At 44.5% G+C, this 21,713-nt stretch overlaps 1 protein-coding gene and 1 non-coding gene across 9 annotated transcripts in view; both read left to right on the top strand.

Moving 5' to 3' along the window:
- Window positions 1-21,713, top strand: part of PAX5 (paired box 5) — a 212,210-nt gene that overhangs the window by 74,084 nt on the left and 116,413 nt on the right. The window lies entirely within an intron of this gene.
- On the top strand, window positions 5,701-5,802 carry LOC146407095 (U6 spliceosomal RNA). The gene has a single exon (XR_014832520.1). It is a non-coding gene; the product is annotated as a U6 spliceosomal RNA (small nuclear RNA).

Raw genomic sequence — 21,713 nt, 5'->3', positions numbered from 1 at the left:
GCTGTGGCTGGCAGCTACAGCTCTGATTTGACTCCTAGCGTGGGAACCTCCACATGCCACAGGTGCAGCCCTAAAAAGACAAAAAGACAAAAAAGAGGACCCCCCCCAAAAAAACCCCCAAAACCCCACAACCTCTCACATTGCACTTGAGCTCACAGCAACCCTATGAGGTAGAGTCTATGCAGTATAACCTTCATGTGGCAGTTGAGGAAACTGAGGCAGAGGGATTAGGTAACATGCCCCACATGATGCACCTGGTAATACTGCTACATTCTCTGCTCCCTGCTTTTTGTGGGTGTAGGCAGTCCTCTGGAGTCAGCTCCCTACCTCTGCAGGTGTAGACATCTGAATGACTGATTTCATTCAGCAAATATTTACAGAGCACCTGCTCTGGGCCAAGTACTGTGCTAAGTGCTGGGGACATAGTAGCAACAAAGACAGATGTGGTTCCCAGAATTTACCCAATGGTAATGAGAGATTCTAACAAAATAATTATGCCGGTGAAACATTGTATCATTACTAATAATTACACAGTTGTGAAGAGACAGACAAGGTGAGCTGAGAGTAAAGAATGGGACTTCATTTAGGTGGGAGGTCAGGAAGGGTCTATCTGAGGATGGTGCCTTTGAACTCCAGGTAGGGAAGGGTGATGGGAACAGTGTTCCAGACAGAAGGAACAGCTTGAGGCTGTTTGGTCCAGTAACCAAAGGATGTCCTGTGGGAAAGTGGTATGTGGCACAGTTAGTGGGATGATGGAGCCTGGCTGTGAGGGGACTTGTGGACCAGGGGTTTTATCTTGAAAGCCAGAAGATGGCTGTGTAAGATTTTAAACCAGAGACTAGCAGGATCTAATCTGATACAGATTATTCTGGCTGCTCTGAGGAGACCTGGAGTGTCTCCAGGTCAAGGTGCCAAGGTGCATAGGTGCCAAGGTGCATATGATGTCACTGTATTCAATGGTTGTGCCCTGCTGGGACTGGCTTTCTCTCCAGACCATGGCATTGCCCAGGAATCATGGCCTATAAAGCACTGCGCCTCCCCTCCCTGCTCCTCTCCCTCCTACCCCTCCTCACACCACACACACACACAACTCTCCAGCCAGGCCCTCAGGGTTACTAGGGTTGAGTTCAGATTTGATTGTGAGCTTCCTGGCAGTCTAAGCGAAATGGGAAATACAGTCAATTGTGGGCTTCTCATTGTTCACCAGCAGAAAATAAGCCAGCTCCCCAAAGGAAGCCATGTTTTTTCCCGACACTTAGAGTAGGAAGGAAATTGTCACATGGGCTTCCAGTGAGGGAGCACCCTGCAGAGGTGATGGGCACAGCTCTCAACAGTGTCCATGGAGGGGCTACAGGTTTTACAGGACTCTGTCCTATGGGCAAGTGTCATGATCACATGCTAATTGGTGTGTTTCTGCAGAGGCAAGGCTGCTGTGACCAAATGGCTCAAGAATGTAGCCTTTTTAACAACTCAACTTAAACTAGGAAAAGTCCTAGGCACTCTGGGGAAGCCATTCCTGAAATCTCCAATCTGATGCTCCAGAGAGATGTGCTATGACTTTGGGGCTTTGGCACCTCCTGCCACCCAAGGGTACCTCTGTGAAAAGGTACATTTCATTTTCACGTGGAAATGTCTTCCCCCATTGGAGAAAGTTGGGTCTAGATCTATAGGAATGTACCTCACCATCAACTCAGCTCTGCATGAGAAGGAGAGTTTAGTAGCTTGCATGGGACTTCTCTGAAGAGGACTTGGTGTGCAGGGACTTGGGGGTATTGACGGGGGGAAGATCATTTGTTTTAGAGAGTAAAGAAGCATATGCCTTACCCACACAGTTGCAGATGGCAAAGATGGAGCGGAGGGAGGGCGTGGCTGGTTCCTCCTGTGGGAAGCAGGCATGGTCTGACCTAGTTGCTACCTTGTAGTCTGATGTGCCATAGGAAGACTTCTGACCCCAGGGCACATGACACTGCCCACTGGTGGACATGGCCCAGTGAGTATCCTGGGCTCTGACCAGCCAGGCAGATGAGTGACTGTTCCCATGGACGGAGCTACAGGAGGGTGGAGAGAGTGGTAGGGCAGAGGGCAAGAGTGCTTCTCAGCATGAGAGGGGAGAGAAACCCCTGAGATGCTTAAGCAAGATTTAACTTGGATATCATCCTGCCTTTGAAATGAGATAGTGAGTATTATGGTGGAATTCTTGCTCTCCAGATATCTAGGGGTGCTGGGTGCTTCTACACCAGATGTATTGTCCATCTTTGACTTGTCATCGTCTTAAAGTGACCCAAGGGTGAAAATTACATGGACTCAATGGGATCTTAGCCTTCTTCATTTTCTCTACTACTGAGAACTTTGCCTGAGGGTGCCCATTTTTTTCCCTAAACAACTTTAAAAATATTTTCCAACCAGCTGAGTATTCTGAGTATTCTTTGTCTGCCTGTGGATCAAGAAGAAAGATGGCTTCCCAAGAAAAATAATGCAAGACTGGGGAATGTTTGAGGGAAGACTGAGCAAGTTGCCATGGTATAAAAGCATGGGATGGACCCTGGGCTTTCGTGATGGCTCTTGAGCTGGTCCCTTCTCTGTGGGGCATGGTTTTTTACTATTGGGGTCCCAGATTAGACTGGGTCATCCTTGAGATCTATTCCAGTTCTGACATTTTGTGAGAGACAAAAAAATAAATCAGGACTCCGTCTCTTATTTTTATTTTGACTTGCCTGCATTTTTCTTTTCCCCCTTTCTGTTCCACTCTTTAGATGACAGGCAAATTCTGTGTATGTGGGTTGAAAGATCAACAGTGATTTCTCAAAGAGCTGCCTGCCTCTTGCTTAGGGTGTTCTTGTTTTCTTTGTTATTTTTCTCACACCTTCCTTCACTCAAAGCACCCTGAGACTCTCCCTCAATCAGAGCTGCCTTCCCCCTCCCTTACTCAAAGCTCCTTTCACTCCCCCCCGACAGCCTCCTGTGCTCAGAGCTCCCTCTCACCTCCCCTACACAGAGCTCCTTCTCAGCCTCCCTCAGTTAGAGCTCCCTTCACCCTCTCTCACTCATAGCTCCCTCACACCTTCCTTCACGCAAAGCTTAGGATGTTCATTCATTCACGTATTCATTCATTCACCCAAGACATTTTTAATAATGTGCCATGTCAGTGACATTGACCACCTTGCTTTGCTGTGTGGCATAAGGTAACAGCAATAGATTCGGCCAAGGTACTGTGTGAAAATTGACTTCTGGGTAGAGTTATCCCCCCTAAACAATCCTGAACAATATTTGTAATAAAGACAGTCCATAAAGGATAAAATAATAGGTAATTTCAGTCATACAGCTTGTTTGTCTTGAGAGTGTGGTGTTGAAACACTGTCTCTGTTCACTGGTGCAGAATAGAAGGGAGGAGACAGAGTTTTGTGATGTGAGAAAGAATAGCTTTATTGTGTTGCCAGGCAAAGGGGGCCACGGCAGGCTAGTGTCCTCAAAACTGTGTCCCACCCTGGAGGGGAGAGTGACGAGTCATAGTGTTCAAGGAATGGGGCATGGTCAGCTCGTGGACATTCTTCTGATTGGTTGGTGATGAGGTAATTGGGAGCCAGCACCATCAACCCTCTGGTTCCAACTGGTCTGGGGTCTATGTTGCTTGTGGGCAGCATCCAGTTAACTTCTTCCACCAGGTGGGGGTTTCAGTAGCTGCAAAACAGCTTAAAAGACAAAGCTCAGAATATTATCTATAGTCCTTGAGGAAGAACTAAAGGTCCTTGCATTTGTTCAATAGCTAAACTATTATTATTTTGTCTTGCTTGACTGTTTGCCTTTCTGTATTTTCTCACTTCTCTGATTACATTTATTCTTTGAGGCATTCCCATCATGGCTTGGTGGAAACAAATCTGACTAGTGTCCATGAGGATATGGGTTCGATCCCCAGCCTTGCTCATTAAGGATCCAGCTTTGCTGTGATCTGTGGTGTAGGTTGAGGACATGGCTTGTATCTCATGTTGCTGTGGCTGTGGCATAGGCTGGTGGTTGTGGCTCTGATTTGACCTGGGAACCTCCATATGCTGCGGGCATGGCCCTAAAAAGACAAAAAAAAAATTTTCTTCTTTGAGTAATGTTTTTCTACAGATAAAAGGCAGGTGCAGGACATGGGTGGAGGTCTATTCTAGGAATGCCACATGTGGTTATGTTTGGTTACAGGTACATTGCAAGTTTGGCTTAAGGAGTTTGGCTATACACAAAGCTCTTTTAAACACTGCAAACATTTCTTATTTTGTAAAATACAAGAAAAAAAGAACATAGATTTCTGGTTCCAATAATAAGATCTGAGCTGTTTCAGAGTCCTCTCCCATCTCAATACTGAATGAGGAATACTGAATCAAATGTAAAAATAAACTATATATATAATTTTAAATAAAGAGAAATCCTCAGGAGCTGAAAATTTAAAAGGAGCTAAGGGAATTCCCGCTGTGGTGAAGTGGGCTAATGACCCAGCTCCTATCTCTGGCATTGCTTGTCCAGCCTGGCCATGGGTGCAGCCGAAAATAAAGGGAAAAAGAAAAAATAGAAGGAAATCAGAGCTAACCTCCCAGCAGCCCAGGGTATTGGTTCTGGATATAGTTCCTGGTGAACAGGGACTAGAGTTTTGATGCTGGTGTTCAGAAAGAGGATATAGTCTTAGACCTATGTATTATAGGAGTTGGAACTGAGGTTCCTTCAAAAATTTAAAATCTAGAAGGACCACACTTTCCATGAAACAAGTACTAGGCAAAGTTCACCTACAGGCTGAGGGAGGCAGCAGGGAAACTTGATTCTTCATGGGACTCAGAGGAGAACCAAAGTTTCCCATAAGAAGCTGAAATCCAACTGTGGCAAATGCAGGTGTGGTATCTCACTATTCACTATTCACAAGAAACCCAAGAAGATAAATTAATGTAAAAACTGGGCTCACATCAGTGAAATTCTTGAGATGCCGAGCACAGTCCGTTACATACAATATGCCTGCAGAGTAAATGTTAACTACTGAAGATGAGCTCACAATTAAAAAAAAAAAAAACAAACAAAAATTGCAAAGCACACAAAGAAATGAGGGCATGTCAGGAGATATAACCAGGAAAACTAATACTCCAAGAATCTAAAATAACAGACAAGCTGAAAGAGAATATAAAATGACTGAAGAGATGAAAAAAGGACTAGAAACATTACAAAATAAAAAAACACTATGAAAAAAGAATAAACAGATTAGAAAAAGGACCAAATAAATTATCTTGAAATAACAATTTTAGTTGTGAAAATCAAAAGTTCAGTTGATGGGTTAAATACCAGGTAAGACATAGCTGAATAGAAAATTAGCGATTTGGGAGACAGAGTTTAGGAAATTGTCAGGAACACAGCACAGAAGTCTAAAGAGTTGGGAGGGAGTTCCCGTCATGGCTCAGCAGTAATGAACCCAACTAGTATCCATGCAGACATGGGTTTTGATCCCTGGCCTCACTCAGTGGGTTCAGGATCCAGCACTGACATGAGCTGTGGTGTAGGTCGCAGATGTGGCTCGGATCCCGAGTTGCTGTGACTGTGGTATAGCCTAGCAGCTATAGCTCCAATTTAACCCCCTAGCCTGGGAACTTCCATACGTCACGGGTGCAGCCCTAAAAATGCTAAATAAATAAATAGATAGATAGATAAAGACAAAGAGTTGGGAAGTATGAAAGGGTAAGAGTGCTTGCTTTGGCAGTACATAAAGTTGGAATGATAAAGTAAAGATCAACATGACCCCTGCACAAGAATGACATGAAAATTTTTGAAGTATCCCATATTATTAAAAAGAAAGGAGAAGAGATAAAACAATATTTCATGAGGTCTAACAGTTGCTGTGTAAAAATAGAGGTGGGGGCACATTTGAAGAAATAATGGCTAAGGAATTTATAGAACAGAACTGTTGGAAGCCGTGTGGCATTAGACTGAAGAAGCATACTAAGACCTATGCAAGCTGAATAAAAATAAATGCACATCTAAGCAAAACTATAGTGAAACTGAAGAACAACAGAGATTAAGAGAAAATTAAAAGCAATCAGAAAGAAGGTATAGCATTTAGGTTGACAGAATACTTTTAAAAACATCAATAGAAGTCAAAAGACAATAGAAAATAGGAGTTCTCATTGCAGCCAAGTGGTTAGGAAGAACCCAACTAATATCCATGAGGATGTGGGTTTGATCCCTGGCCTCACTCAATGGGTTAAGGATCCAGCAGGGAAAAAAAAAAAGCAATAGAAAATATCTTCAGGAGTTCCTGTCGTGGCTAAGTGGTTAACGAATCTGACTAGGAACCATGAGGTTGTGGGTTCGATCCCTGGCCTCGCTCAGTGGGTTAAGGATCCGGTGTTGCCATGAGTTGTGGTGTACGTCGAAGACTCGGCTCAGGTCCTGCATTACTGTGGCTGTGGCGTGGGCTGGTGGCTACAGCTCCAATTGGACCTCTAGCCTGGGACCCTCCATATGCCATGGGAGTGGCCTAGAGAAGGAAAAAAAAAAAAAAAGAATGAAAAAAAAGACAAAAAAAAGAAAATATCTTCCAAGTTTAAGAGAGAATAACAATTGAGCTATCCTCAGATAAATGGTCATTTAACAGTGAAGGCAAATAAAAACATTTTCAAAGACAGAGCTTACCACGCACCTACTCTTGCTGAACTGCTAAGCAATGTGCTTCAGTAAGAAGGATATGAGAGACTTCCAGTTTTAGCTCTGACATATAAAGAGCTTGGGAGTTCTCCCTCATACTGCAACAAGAAATAAAGCTTAGCAAACTGAAGATCAACAACTTTTCTTGATTCATCAGAGAATTAAAGTTGCAGGGTGAACAGCTACTGCAAAATCAAAAGAGAGGAAGATACCGACAGTTATAGCTGAGATTGGTCAAATTAACATAAAATCTCATACTAAAAACCTATTTACCTTGGTTCTATATCCAATATGTTGTGTCAGGCTTTTAACAAAAAATGAGACAAGTAAGAACACAGTCTGAAGAGACAAAGTAAGCATCAAAACCAGACTCGGCTATGACATAGGTTTTAGATCTATTTAATAGATAGTTAATTTTCTTTTTTGGCCTTGCCTGAGGTGTGCAGAAGTTCCTAGGCCAGGGACTAAGCCCTTGCCACAGTAGTGGCCCAAGCCACAGCAGCGACAACACTAGGCCTTAATTGCTAGACCCCCAGGGAACTCCAGATAGGTAATTTAAAATAACTTTGATTGATATGTTCAGGGTTCTAATGGAAAAAGTGGAAAGCATGAAAGTACAGATGAGCAGTGTAGACAAAGAAATGGTAATTCTAAGAACAAATCAAAAAGAAATTTTAGAAATAAAAAAAATACAGTAACAAAAATAAAGAATGCCTCTGATGGGATTCATCAGTAGATTAGACACTGCCAGGGAAAGAGTCAGTAAACTTGAAGATGTATCAGTAGAAACTTCCCAAACTGAAATACAAAAGAAACAAACAAACAAACAAACAAACAAAAAAAAACGAAAAAGGAAAGACACAAACCAAAACCCAGGATAGAACACAATATAAGAATTATGGGAGGAGTTCCCATCATGGCTCAGTGGTTAACGAATCTGACTCGGAACCACGAGGTTGTGGGTTTGATCCCTGGCCTCATTCAGTGGGTTGAGCATCTGGCATTGCTGTGAGCTGTGGTGTAGGTCAAAGACTCGGCTTGGACCACACATTGCTGTGGCTGTGGCGTAGGCCAGTGGCTACAGCTCTGATTAAACCCCCAGACTGGGAACCTCCATATGCCGCAAGTGTGGCCCTAGAAAAGGCAAAAAGACCAAAAAAAAAAGAATTATGGGATAATTGTGGGAGGAATCACCTATATATAATTGAAATACCCGAGGGAGAAGAGAGAATGAAGAAGAAATATTTGAAGTAGTAACGGTCAAGAACTTTCCAAAATTAATTCCAGATAACCAAACCACAAATGTGGGGAACTCAGAAAATGCCAAGCAGTAAGGTGGAGATACCAAAATAACTAAACCTACATGTGTCATATTCAAACATCAGAAAACCTAAGGTAGGGAGTTCCCGTCGTGGCGCAGTGGTTAACGAATCCGACTAGGAACCATGAGGTTGCGGGTTCGATTCCTGGCCTTGCTCAGTGGGTTAAGGATCCAACTGTGGTGTAGGTCACAGACTCGGCTCGGATCCTGCATTGCTGTGGCTCTGGTGTAGGCTGGTGGCTACAGCTCCAATTGGACCCCTAGCCTGGAGCCTCCATATGCCGCGGAAGCGGCCTAAGAAATGGCAAAAAGACAAAAAAAAAAAAAAAAAAAAAAAAAAAGAAAAGAAAAGAAAAGAAAACCTAAGGCAGAGAAAATCTTGAAAGAAACCAGAAGGGGGGACAAAAACACCTTACTTGTAGAGGAACAATGATAAGAATTAAAATGGATTTCAAGTCAGGAACCATGCAAACAGCGAGTTCCCGTCGTGGCTCAGTGGTTAACGAATCCAACTAGGAACCATGAGGTTGCGGGTTCGGTCCCTGCCCTTGCTCAGTGGGTTAACGATCCGGCATTGCCGTGAGCTGTGGTGTAGGTTGCAGACGCGGCTCGGATCCCGCGTTGCTGTGGCTCTGGCATAGGCCGGTGACTACAGCTCCGATTCAACCCCTAGCCTGGGAACCTCCATATGCCGCGGGAGCTGCCCAAAGAAATAGCAAAAAAAAAAAAAAAAAAAAGAAAGAAAAAAAAGAAACCATGCAAACAAGAAGAAAGTGGACTGAAAAGTTTAAAGCTTTGAGAGAAAAACCCCCACCAACCTAGAGCTCTATGTCTTGGGAAATTATCCCCCCAAAATGAAGGGAAAATAAAGACTTTCTCAGTCAAATGAAAATGGAGTAAATTCATGACCAGCAGACCTGTCTTGCAAGAAATGTTAAAAAAAATTCTTTAGGGAGAAGGAAAATAATATAGGTCAGAAACTCACATCTACAAGGAGAAAGGAGAAGAAATAAGTAAAGATAAAATAAATGCTTTGATTTTTCTTATTCTTAATTGACCTAAAAGCTAACTGTTGTAAGTAACAATGTAACAGTGGATTTACATGGTTATAACATAGGGATACGTGAAAGGAGTGACAGTAAAGTCACAAGGGACAGAACAGGGGAATGGGGAATACTCTGTTAGAAGGTACCTGTACTACAATTGAAGAGGTACGGTGTTGTCTGAAGGTGAATTTAGATTAGTTATAAATATATATTGAAAACTCTAGGGCAATCACTAAAACTTTTCTTTGACTTAACTTTTTTAAAAAAAAAGTTGTGATAAAAAGCAATAATGTAAAAATTACCCTTGGAGTTCCTGCTGTGGCGCAACAGTATGGGCAGTGTCTTGGAAGTGCTGGGACGCAGGTCCGATCCCTGGCCCAGCACAGTGGGTTAAGGATCTGGTGTTGCCGCAGCTGCGACTTAGGTTGCAACTGTGGCTTGGATCTGATCCCTGGCTTGGGAATTCCATGTGTTGCAGGGTGGCCAAAAAAGAAAAAAAAAAAGAAAAAGAAAAAGAAAAAAAAATTACTCTCTTAACCTCATTTAAGTGTATAGTTCCATAGTGCTAAGCAAATAAAATGGAATCATGTGACATATTTAATTAAACCCAGAGAAGGAAGAAAAAGAGCAGGAAAAAAAGAAATAAAGAACAAATTCAACAAATAGATAACATTTACAAATATAGTAGCTATTAATACAACTATATCAATAATTGTTTTCGATGTTAATGGTTTAAGTATACCCATTAATAAAAGACAGGGACCGTCAGAGTGCATTAAAAAAAAAAAGACCCAACCATGTGTTGAGAAGGATATGAAATACAGAAGGATGGAATGAGATTTAAGAGTTAATGGGTAAATCAACTATACTTCAATAAATTTAAAAAATTTAATTTAAAAAGATAATTAAAATAAATTTAAAATAATTTTAATTTAAAAATAAAAGATAATGAAACAAAAAAAAGAAGCAATAGTAACCAAATAATTGACACACTAAGGATAATTTGAATAACTGTTGACTATAAAAATGATGACTAGTTTGGGAGATTTAAAAATAACATAAGACATGGACATGGAGAACAGACTTGTGGTTGTCAAGAAGGAGGGGGAGGGAGTGGGATGCACAGGGAGTTTGGGGTTAATAGATGCAAACTATTGCATTCAGAGCAGATAAACAATGAGATCCTGCTGTATAGCACAGGGAACTACATCTAGTCACTTGTGATGGAACATGATGGAGGATAGTGTGAGAAAAAGAATGTATGTATATGTGTAAATGGGTCACTTCGCTGAACAGCAGAAATTGACAGAATATTGTAAATTAACTATAATAGAAAAAATAACTTAAGACAATAGTAATATGTAAGATTGGAGGTGGGCTGCCCTGAGTTAAAAATTCTAAGATCCTGGTATTACTCAGGGAGAGGATAGATAGATATATTGGTAAACTGTAGATTTGGTTATGCCAAGGATGCAGGTGAGGAGTTCCAATCATAGCTCAGTGGAAACGAGTCTGACTAGCATCCATGAGGATGCAGGTTCAATCCCTGGCCTCGCTCAGTGGGTTAGGGATCCGGCGTTATGGTGAGCTGTGGTGTAGGTCACAGATGCAGCTCATATCCCACATTGCTGTGGCTGTGTTGTAGGCTGGCAGCTACAGCTCTGATTCAACCTCTATCCTGGGAACCTCCTTATGCAGAGGGTGCAGCCCTAAAAGGACAAAAAAATAAATAAATAAATAAAAGAAAAGATGCAGGTAAGCAAATTAAGTGTTATCATTACAGGCACAATGCACGTATAACTTCCAAACTAGAAGAGACAAAGCTGTATGTATATAGTACTCAATGAATCCAATAGAAGACAGGCAGAAGAAGAAAAGACGCAAGGAAAAAGAATGGTCAGTTTAAAATACAAAATTAGATAGTGGATGGTAGAAATAAAATGTTTGAGTAATCCCAATAATATAAATAGATTGAATTTTCGAGATAATACAGAGAATGTAAAAAATAAATGAAAACTCAGAAATACACTGTTTATAGGAATTAACCTAAAACAAAATAGTACTGCAAAGTTGAAATTAAGGAGGTAGGAAAATAAATAAAATGTGATAGAGTAATATCACTCTCAGATGAAACTAAGGCCCAATGTATTCTCAAAGACAAAGAGGATCATTGCTCCATGACAAGAAGAAAATTCGTAGGAAGCTATAACAATCTTGAACCTGTCTATACTAAGCAACAGAGTCTCCAAATAGTCAATGCAAAAATTGTCAATGAACAAAGCAAAAAAAAAAAAAAAATCTCTTTTTTTGGAGACTTTAACATACTTCTCTTATTAATGGATAGACAAGCTGCCAAAAAATTGGAAAGGATGTTTGTAAGTTTTGCACAACAAAATTAACAAGCTTGATCAAATAGACAAACAAAAGCCCCACATTGGAGAGTAAGTACTCTTATTCGTGGCTCCAGGGGACAGTCCCAGGACCTCGTGGAAATGAGAGAGAGGCAGCTTTCAACTTGGGAGAAGTAAACCTTCCAAACAGGCAGAAGTGCCCACATGGGGACTGGCTGCAGGCTTCCTATCACTGGGAGTGTCTGGCCGGACAGTGTGGCCACTTGGGAGGAAGACTGAGGAAAGTCTTCAAGTATCAGGGAGGGGCTCGCAAGAGAGGACCTCTTGGATCCCTTGCAGCTCTGAGCTTTGGCATATTGTGACAGATGGAGTTGTCTTTCCTTTCCTCTATTTTGGAGAAAAGATGGGTTTATTGATCCTTTCCTGATGTCTTAGCTGTGAAACAAAACACAATGAATTTATTGAAGACCATCGCAGAGTCCACCTCAGTGCTTTTAAGAGGATACGGACAATTCCAGGGTCAGAGTAAGGGAATCGATGTTATTATCATTTCAGGCCATCAGAAGGGCAGATAATTTCATCTGTCTGCTGTGATTTCTGCAGGTTCCTAGGGAGGGCTGGCTCATCAGGATAAGGGTGTGAAAGGAAGGTGATGAGAGGCTGTGCTCAGAAGGAGCTTAGGGGTGAGGTTGGAGGTGGACTGGTTCTAAATGATAGGATAAGCTCCTACTATGGCCAGTCATGGAGCTGGGGCTGGGGGATGAAGATCAAGACCCATGGAGCCAAAGAGGTGTGCTCAGTGAGGTCAAGGGCAGGTGAAGATGACAGGTGGCAGGTCCTCAAGAAGAGAGCAGCTGTCAGGAGCAAGGTAGGCAGTTTACTAACAGTATGGAGGGGGTTGACCTGTTGGATTCTGAGGAGAAGCTGTGCCAGGATGAGGTGCGGGAGCAGTGGTCTGGGGTTGGTGCAGGGAACAGAGAGCATGAAGACCCCTCTGCCTTGCCTAGAAAGTCGCTGGGAGAGGAGAAAGGTGTGCTTTTTCCCGGGCCAGATGTTAGGGATGCACATCTGCAGGACTGCTGGAGGCAGTACAGCGTCGTGGTTAAGAGCACAGGCTTCTGAAGCTGCTGCCTATGACTTTACAACCTGCTGTGTTTGTTTTTTGTTTTTTGGGTTTTTTTTTTTTCTGCTTTTTAGGGCCACAGCCGAGGCATATGGAAGTTCCCAGGCTAGGAGTGGAATTGGAGCTACAACTGCTGGCCTACACCACAGCCACAGCAATGCAGGATCTCAGCTGCATCTGCGACCTCTACCACAGCTCATGGCAACACCGGATCCTTAACTCCCTGAGTGAGGCCAGGGATCAAACCCACATCCTCATGGATCCTAGTTGGATTCCTTATCGCTGAGCCATGATGGGACCTCCCTGTTATGTTACTTTTGAACCTCTTGGGAGAGTCTGGTAATAAGTGCTTGCAGGTTTACCTCCAGAGTCTGTATGACCCTTTCTTTATTCCTGGACTCCAGCGTGCTGATCACCAGTGCTTCCCAAACATTAGCTTTTCTTCCTTTGTGTGCAAAGTTACTATGTTAAACCTCTCAGTTTTCTCGGATGTAAAATGGGATAATACCAACTCTCCTGTCATTTTTGTTGTTAGATTAAATAAGATGAACGTAAAATGGATTTAGCAGCGGGTCCAGCTCATAGTAGACACTGGATTAATGCTGCCTCTGTTATTGTTATCATTATCATCAAGAAGCATTTGTCCCCGATGAGGTTCCACAGGGCAGAGAGAGAGGGTCGTGGTGGGAAAAAAGGGATCAGGGCTAGATGGACAGGATGGGAGAGCCAGAGGAGGCAGAGAGATGGGAGTGGAGGGTGGGAAGGAGGAGCTGGACCAGCCGGGACCAGATGCAGTTTGTGCTGTGGAGCAGCTGGGAACTCACTCCTGGCTTTCCCTGTAGTCCCTGTTTGCCTGGCTACAGATTACATGGGCACATGAGCTCATGCTTGGAGGGGAAAAATCCTATGAAAGTAATCAAAATAGCAATTTGTATCACTTTTAGAACTTCTGCTGGAGGAGCTGAGACATCTTCATCACACATGATTAATTCTGGGTTGTGTTATAAAGAATTTCCCCTTACAAACAAGCAACTTAATATTTCCCTTTTGGTACAACAGAGGATAGGAATTCTCCAGCCTCCTACTCTGACTCCTTTTGAGAGAGACCCAGCTGGGAGACAGATGTGTGCTCTCAGGGACACCTGCCACCTGCCGTCATGCACTGTACTGGTCACCCGTGTGTGCCACATGACAAGGTGGTTCAGAGTGAGGGTTCTGGAGGTCGCCTGGGTCTGGAATCTGGTGTCTGCACCTCCTGGCTGTGTGATCTGATCAAGTTGCTCAACCTCACTGAGGCCGAGTTTCCTCAACTACAAGAGAAAGATGGAGATGCTGGCGTGTCCTGAACAGAGCTGCTGTGTGGATATTATAGGAGGCTTGCGTGTGTAAGGTCTTGGACAGCGCTTGGCACCTGGGAACACTCAATAGATGTTATTTATCCTTATTATTTATATCCTCAGAGAATGCCTAAATGACATGCAGTGATAGACAAGGCTTCCACCCCCACAGAGCTTAGAGTCTGGGGGGCTGCACAGGAAGTGGGTGAGGAGCAGGATGAGTCAGAGGGTGCTGGGAGGAGAAGAGGAAGAATGAAATCACAGAGCCCTGTGCACGTATAGCCTGGGAAGGGGGAGCGGTTTCAGGGGGCCAGAGCCTGAGGGTCTCGATTTGCTGACTTTGAAAAGTCCATTTTAAAACACACAGACACCCTCAATATAAATAAATTGTATATTGTATACATAAATAATATATCTGGACAGTGCATATGTTTCAATACTTTGTGTTATTTAAGTCTCATAACCAGCCCTTCCAGCTTGGTGTTTATTTTCCTCATTTAAAATAAGATGAGGAAACCGGGAGTTTCTGTTGTGGCTCAGCAGTTAACAAACCCGGCTAGCAACCGTGAGGACTCCAGTTCGATCCCTGGCCTGGCTCAGTGGGTTAAGGAGCTGGCACTGCAGTGAGCTGTGGTGTAGGTTGCAGACGCGGCTCGGAGCCCGTGTTGCTGTGGCTGTGGTGTAGGGGGCAGCTACAGCTTCAGTTCGACCCCTAGCCTGGGAACTTCCCTATGCTGCAGGTGTGGCCCTAAAACGACAGGAGAAAAAAAAAAAAAAAAGAAAAGAAAAGAAAGATGAGGAAACTGAAGGGATGACACTTGATGTACAACAAGGTTTAACATTTTTACATTACATTTGCCCGGCAAGACACTTGCAATGGGTTTGGTTACACGGTGTGATATTTTTGTCTTTCCAGTGTCAGTGCTCATCGCTTGGATGTTGGGGTGGGAATTGGTGGTGGGGCTGATGGGCCTGTGTGTGGAGCTGCTGGGAAGGGGAGCATTGCTTCCCTATGGGGCAGTCTTTAGGTGTATTCATTTATAGAGATTGTTCTCAGTGAATTCCTTTATTAACAGCAGCTGGCTGTTACATTATAGCATATGGAATAAATCTGAAGAAACCCTACTCTTCCTGTGCCTTGGGATGGCCCTCTAGATGCTCTTGCTACTAATCTTTTTCTGGGATTCTGATCCTCTCTGGAAGGGTTATTTAGGTAACCATTCCCCTCTTGTTTTGGCTCTGGGCCTGGCTGACATCCTTCAGCCTTTGTGGTTTGGGAGAAACAGAAAGTGGGCTGCGGGGCTTTCAAATTCTGTTGGGGACTTGCCTATTGGTAGGTAAATTGTCTCCTGGGGATGACTCATAGCTCACCAGTGACTTCCTAATATCTTAAAATGGACTTTAACCCCAAAGGACCGGGTGAGCCTGTGCCCTATCACTGACACCCAGTTTTCCCTTTTGCTACCCAAGAGTCAGAAAAACCGCTGCTGTGCTGGGGGTGCCAAACAATGCAGAACTGTTCACATACTACCTTGAAAGATGAACCCCTCCTCGCCTTGGAGAAGTTTAGCTCAAGGAAGATCTTAGGGGGCAGACCTGAGGTTGACCAGTAGGCCCGACGCTAGGGCCAACTTGGAGTCATAATCTATACAGGTTTCAATCTGGTGTATGTAGGTCCAGGGTCTGGCTGGTTCTGGGGCTGTTTATTTTCCTGGCTCTACAAACTGAGCTCTACTGCTTGGATTTCTCTAGGTCTCAGACTGGTTCCTAGTAACAGCTACTTGATTTAAAAACTCAAGCTGGGAGACCTCATCGTGGCTCAGTGGAAACGAATCTCACTAGCATCCATGAGGATGCAGGTTCCATCCCTGGCCTCGCTCAGTGGGTTAAGGATCCAGCATTGCCATGAGCTGTATGTAGGTTGCAGACACAGCTCAGATCCAGCGTGTCTGTGGCGGTGGTGTAGGCTGGTGGCTACAGATCTGATTTGACCCCTAGCCTGGGAGTTTCCATATGCTGTGGGTGCAGCCCTAAAAAGACAAAAAAAAAAAAAAAAAAAAAAAAAGAAGAAAAAAAGAAAACAAAAAACCTCAAGCTGTCTAACTGTGCACCAGTAGAGACATACAGTAATGCTCAGAACAGCACTGCCAATCATTGCTGAGTTCCTGAAGCTCAAGGGAAGCCAGCCAGGGCTCTCTGGGAGCCTCTTGATAGAGCAGCAGCACAAAGTTTTCTGCATGCTGTTGTTTTCATTTGCTTCTTTTTTTTGGATAATGTGTGTTGCTTCCTGGTATATAGACTTAAGTTGGATTCTCTCCAGGCCATGACCATGCTGCTTTAAAATAGTAGAGCTCTTTTTGTGTGTGTCTTTTTTTTTTTTTTATTACTCAACGAATTTATTACATTTGTAGTTGTACAATGATCATCACAATCCAATAAAAAAATAAAATAAAATAGTAGAGCTCTTACCTTGTGCCAGCCCTGGTCTGGGCGCTTTGCAAGTATAAGCTCATTTAATCCCTTCTGCAGCCCTGTGAGGTGGGGACTTTTATTATCCTAATTTTACAGATAAGGAAACTGAAGAACAAAATGGCAGCATCACGTTCCCAAGGGCAGGTAGCTGGTGTGTGGTGGTGCTGGGATTTGAGACAGGCTCCTCTATCTCGTTCAAGAGCTGCCCAAACAATTGGGCCGGCTGATCCAATTTGCCCGAAAGAATGGCTGTGGGCCATGTATTCCAAAATAAAAGTAACTGTTTTTAGGACCTGTTCCCCATGTTTTAACAGGTTTATAAAGATCAACCCCCCCCCCTTTTTTTTGTCTTTTTAGGGCTGAACCTGAAGCATATGGAGGTTCCCAGGCTAGGGGTTGAATAAGAGCTGTAGCCGCCAGCCTACACCACAACCACAGCAACTCGGGATCCAGGCCACATCTGCAACCTGCACCACAGCTCATGGCAATGCCAGATCCCCAACCCACTGAGGGAGGCTAGGGATCAAACCTGCATCCTCATGGTTACTAGTTGGGGTGGTTATGCTGAGCCACGATGGGAACTCCCAAGATCAATCCCTTTCAACAAGCTACTTGCTTTGGTTATCTTGGCATAGATTTCATCTTAGAAGTAGCATTGATCAAAGCCAGTTACCCAAAGGGGGTTTTATTTCCTTTGATTTTATTTTTTTAAGTGATAGTGATGGGAGTGGCTCCATCTGCCCCCAGTATCTTCTGGGACATAACCATGTGAGGAGAACTCCAGGGTCTCCATTATCGAGATTATCTGTGTGTGGGAGTGCATCCCAAACAATTTACTAAGGAGATTTCCCAGCCTGTGGCAGGTGCTCTGCTCACCTCGGTAAGGCTTCAGCCCCAGGTCCCTGCCAGGCCCCTCAGTGTTCACGAGAGGGTGTCAGCTCCCAGCTGGGCCTACATTCAACTGTGGGCACAGAGGAGCTTCCCTCCTGCCACTTGTCAGAATAAAATGCTTCCCACTGTTCATAGTTTTGCTCTGAGAAAATATATTTAGGGATGATTCCTTGGAGAACATATAATGTATGAACCTTTCATTTCTTCTAAAATGATTCCCAGATTGGGCCATTCAGTTGAGTAACTGAATCACCTGTGTGGTCCCCTTAGCGTTACTTTTACTGATTGTGCTTTAGAGGCGATGCCTGAACCCTGCATGAGGGACACCCTAAGAAACAACCTGCCTTTATCATCCCTGGCCCTGGAGGAATTCACTCTTTCTCAGTCTGCTCTTTAGGGAGGCCCAGGGGAGAACCCTTGCCTGGTCTGAGGGCGGTAGGAAAACCTGTGAGCCACAGACACATTGCATCTGGTGGCCTCTGTGAACTAATACACCAAGTTCCTCTTCTCCAGGTGGCAGCACGGAGGGCCAGATGTGGTCCCTCCTGGAGCAAGTTCCTAAGCCTCCAGCTTCCATCCTGGCTTTGCCGGTATGGAGAGTGTGGAGTTTGAGAGTGTGGGCTCTGGAGCCACACTGCCCGGGTTCGGTCCCAGCTCTGTTATCTGCCAGCTGCGTGGTCTTGCGTGGGTTCCTTGGCCTTGCTCAGCCTTGGTTTCTTTATCTACAACATGGGAGCAATGAGCACTTGCCTCGTAGGACTGTGTGCCGTTTACACGAGGGTCCCTGTGCAGTGCAGAGCCTGTGTGAGCAGGTTGGGCTTTCTGTTGGCTCCAGTTAACTGTTGTTGGTCCTGTTCTACACTCTCTTCTTGCTTTCCTTCCTGCCCTCCTGCTTCTTTGTATTTTTTTTTTTTTGTGTGTGTGTGTGTGTCTTTTTGCCTTTTAGGGCCACACCCACGGTGGAAGTTCCCAGGCTAGGGGTCCAGTCGGAGCTGTTGCTGCCAGTCTGCATCACAGCCACAGCAACTTGGGATCTGGGCCAAGTCTGCAACCTACACCACAGCTCACAGCAATGCCGGATCCTTAAACACTGATCGAGGCCAGGGATGGAACCTGCGTCCTCATGGATGCTAGTTGGGTTCCCTAAGTGCTGAGCCATGACAGGAACTCCTGTATTTTTTTTTAAATCACCTTTGCGAGCTGCCTTAAGTCTTTTCTGGAAAGTGATGAGATATGGAAGAATGAGTGAACGAAGAAATATAGTTAATTCAACAATCATTAATAGACACACTTGTGTGGACACTTGCTTATTCTTCTCAAAGTCTTTCATGTATCTTCTGATTTTATTACGAAAATTCCCTTGCAGTTTTTTTTTTTTTTTTTTTTAAACCCTGAATCCTTATACAGAGATCCCTAGGTCTTCTTTTTGGGTATTAAATAGCTTGCAAAGATGTGGCTTTTGTGTGCGTGTGTGAATGTCAAACTCATCCACAAATCCTCAGTGATGTCTTCAGTAGAGCTGTAGTAAGTGAGTAAGATCAGCTTTATCTTACCATGAAGGTCTGATTTTCGAAAGAAATGTTGGGTGGTAAGACTCCAGGCTCATGTTCTGGAGGCTGGGCATAGCCATTGGAAATGTGGAATAGGAAAAGATGGGAAGTGAATTATTGGAGCTAGTGCCCCTTTGGGGTGCTAGGAGCCATCCAGCAGACTCTGGGGAGGATCTGGGCACCTCAAATCCCCTCCTCTTCCAGATTCCCCCCTTGGACTGCTTCCTCCTCAAGCAGTGTCCCTGGGGAGGTATACTCCTGTGGACAGATCAGAGAGCCACCAGGCAAGATGATCCTGTTTGTGTCACAGGGAATGAGGAGACAAGGGTGAAGCAGCAGTTGAGGTGAAGACAATGGGACTGAGCTGGAGGGGAATACGTGGATTTGGCTGAAATGGGGCACACACTGGAGGAGAAGAAGCCTAAAGCAGAGGGGGATTTGGGTGGGGGGAACTGAGGGCTGGGTGCAGAGGAGGGGGCTGGAGAGAAGGGTCAGCAGGTGGTCCACATTTTGGTGAGTGGCCAGGGACTTTGGTGCCTTCCTGGGGTGAGTCTGCTGTGCTGAAAGTAGCTGACTGGCCATGAGACCCTGCCCGCTGCCCACAAATATATGTAGCTATAACTCCACTCTCATTGTTCTATGTTTTGTTCTTTTCCTTTAACAAATATTTCTTGGTAATTGTTCCATATGAATAGAATACCGCTTCCTTTTTAACAATTGCATAGTATTCCATTATATGGGGTATTGTAAGGTAGTTAACAAGGCTCCTGTTGGTTTTTTCCAGTCTTTTTCAACAAACAAACCAAAAGGCTGCAGTGAACATCCTTGTCCCTATGAGAGTATACCTGCAGGTTAAAGTCCCAGAATAGAATGGCTGGATCAGTGTGTGTGCCTTGTGATTTTTGAAAGCTAGAGACCTTGCTCTCCAAAGAGGTTCCTCCCTGAATTGAGAAGACGTGGTTCCCCCATCTGCTCACACAGTGTAGTATCAGTCTCTTGAATCATTGCTGAGCTGATAGATGAAAAAGGATACAGGGTGGTTTTAATGGTCTCTTTCTCTCTCTTTTTTGGCCACGTCCCCAGCATGTGGAAGTACCTGGGCCGGGGACTGAACCTGCACCACAGTTGTGGCCTGCACCACAGTTGGGGAAATGCCAGAGCCTTAATCTGCTGCACCACAAGGGAGTTTCCTGATAGGCCTCTTAAGAATGAAGTCTGGGGAGTTCCCGTCGTGGCGCAGTGGTTAAGGAATCCGACTAGGAACCATGAGGTTGTGGGTTTGGTCCCTGCCCCTGCTCAGTGGGTTAACGATCCGGCGTTGCTGTGAGCTGTGGTGTAGGTTGCAGACGCGGCTCGGATCCCGCGTTGCTGTGGCTCTGGCGTAGGCCAGTGGCTACAGCTCCGATTAGACCCCTAGCCTGGGAACCTCCATATGCCGCGGGAGCGGCCCAAGAAATAGCAAAAAAAAAAAGACAAAAAAAAAAAAAAGAATGAAGTCTGGTTGCTGCAGCTGCTTTTCCTCCTCCTCTTCTTCTTCTTCTTTTTTTTAATTACATATACTTTTTATTTTATTTTGGAACCATTTTAAATTTATAGAAAAGTTGCAAAGATAGTCCAGAAAGTTCCCACATACTTCTCATCTACGTTCCCCTACTGTGAACGTCATATAACCACGATCCATTGGTCAAAGCTAAGAAACCAACGTTGGTTCAATACTAATAACTAAACTCTAGACTCTGGCTCTGAGCAGTTTTCACGTTTTGGCAAGGATGAGGTCAATGTGTAAGCTGAAGGTAGTATGGCAGGTGCCCGAGCCACCCATCCCCCAAGAGGTTGTGGGTGCCTATGATTTAAGTAATTCCCAGCACTGCGCAGCCTACAGCTCAGGCCTCCCAGGCTAGAAAGGCAGACTTGATGGAGAAATGACTGCTGCTTCTCTCAGTTCCTTTGGGTGAGAAATGCAGTTGTTGTTAAATCCCTGGCTTGGCCCCATGCTGCTGTTCCCTCAGCACTTTCATGGCTTTTGGTATTCTGGAAGAAGAAATAGGCGTAGAGGTGTGTAACTCCATCAGCTTTAAAAAATCCCAATGACACACGCAGAACTTCTCTTCTGGTACAATTATCACATTACAGATAAAGCTTAAATTAGCTCCAATCTCAGTCCCACTGGGTTTGCTTTGGTGTGTATCCTGTCCGAACTTTTCCTGGAAAGCACGAACTTTTCAGGGTGCTCTTGGGGTGGCTGGAGATGAAACGAGGCAGATATTGGGAACTCTCCTCGGCTTTCTTTGTGCACACACCTGAGGGCTGTTAATGTTGATCCCTCCCGTGCAGACAGCGTGTTACACTAACAAGGAGCTTCACAGCACTGCCTCGTTTGAGAGTCATGGCAGCTCTGGGAGGTAGGCAGGGACCTCTTAGCATGCTCTTCTTGGCTAGACCAGAGGTAGCTGGGGCCTCTTAGAGCCAGTAAGAGACAGAGTTGTACTTGAACTCTCAGCGATTGCTTCCTGAAGAGTAACAGCAGTTGTACCAATAATAATGATGACAAAGCTTGATCAAGTGCTGGTTACTTTGCACATATTATCTCATTTAAGCCTCAAAACAACTCTGTGGGCTAAGTATAGTCATCCTTTTGTATCCGAGGGGAGATTGGTTCTGGGATCCCCCCACACCAGAATCTGCAGATGCTCAAGCCCCTTGCAGTCAGCTCTCTGCATCTGTGGATGCAGAACCTGCAGATAAGGAGGGCCACCTGTACTGTTATTGGGCTCGCTGGGCAGATGAGGAAGCTGGGGTGCAGAGGGGAGAGGCCATCGGGCTGAGATGCATGGAGCTGGGATTCTCCCTCTGTTGTGTCTGCCTCCCCAACCTGTAAGATGTCACTGCTCTGCTCACCAGCCCCCATCTGTGCCTTTTACTTAGATCACAGCTGCCTTATAATACGGTTTAGAGTTATTGG

This window comes from Sus scrofa, chromosome 1, assembly GCF_054392235.1.
Source record: "Sus scrofa isolate SSC_HxYL_T2T_F1_AM1 chromosome 1, Sscrofa_HxYL_maternal_Yorkshire_Landrace_v2.0, whole genome shotgun sequence".
In the NCBI taxonomy this organism is placed as follows: domain Eukaryota; kingdom Metazoa; phylum Chordata; class Mammalia; order Artiodactyla; family Suidae; genus Sus; species Sus scrofa.
Note: the sequence above shows the minus strand (reverse complement) of the source record. Positions and strands in the feature narration are given on the sequence as shown.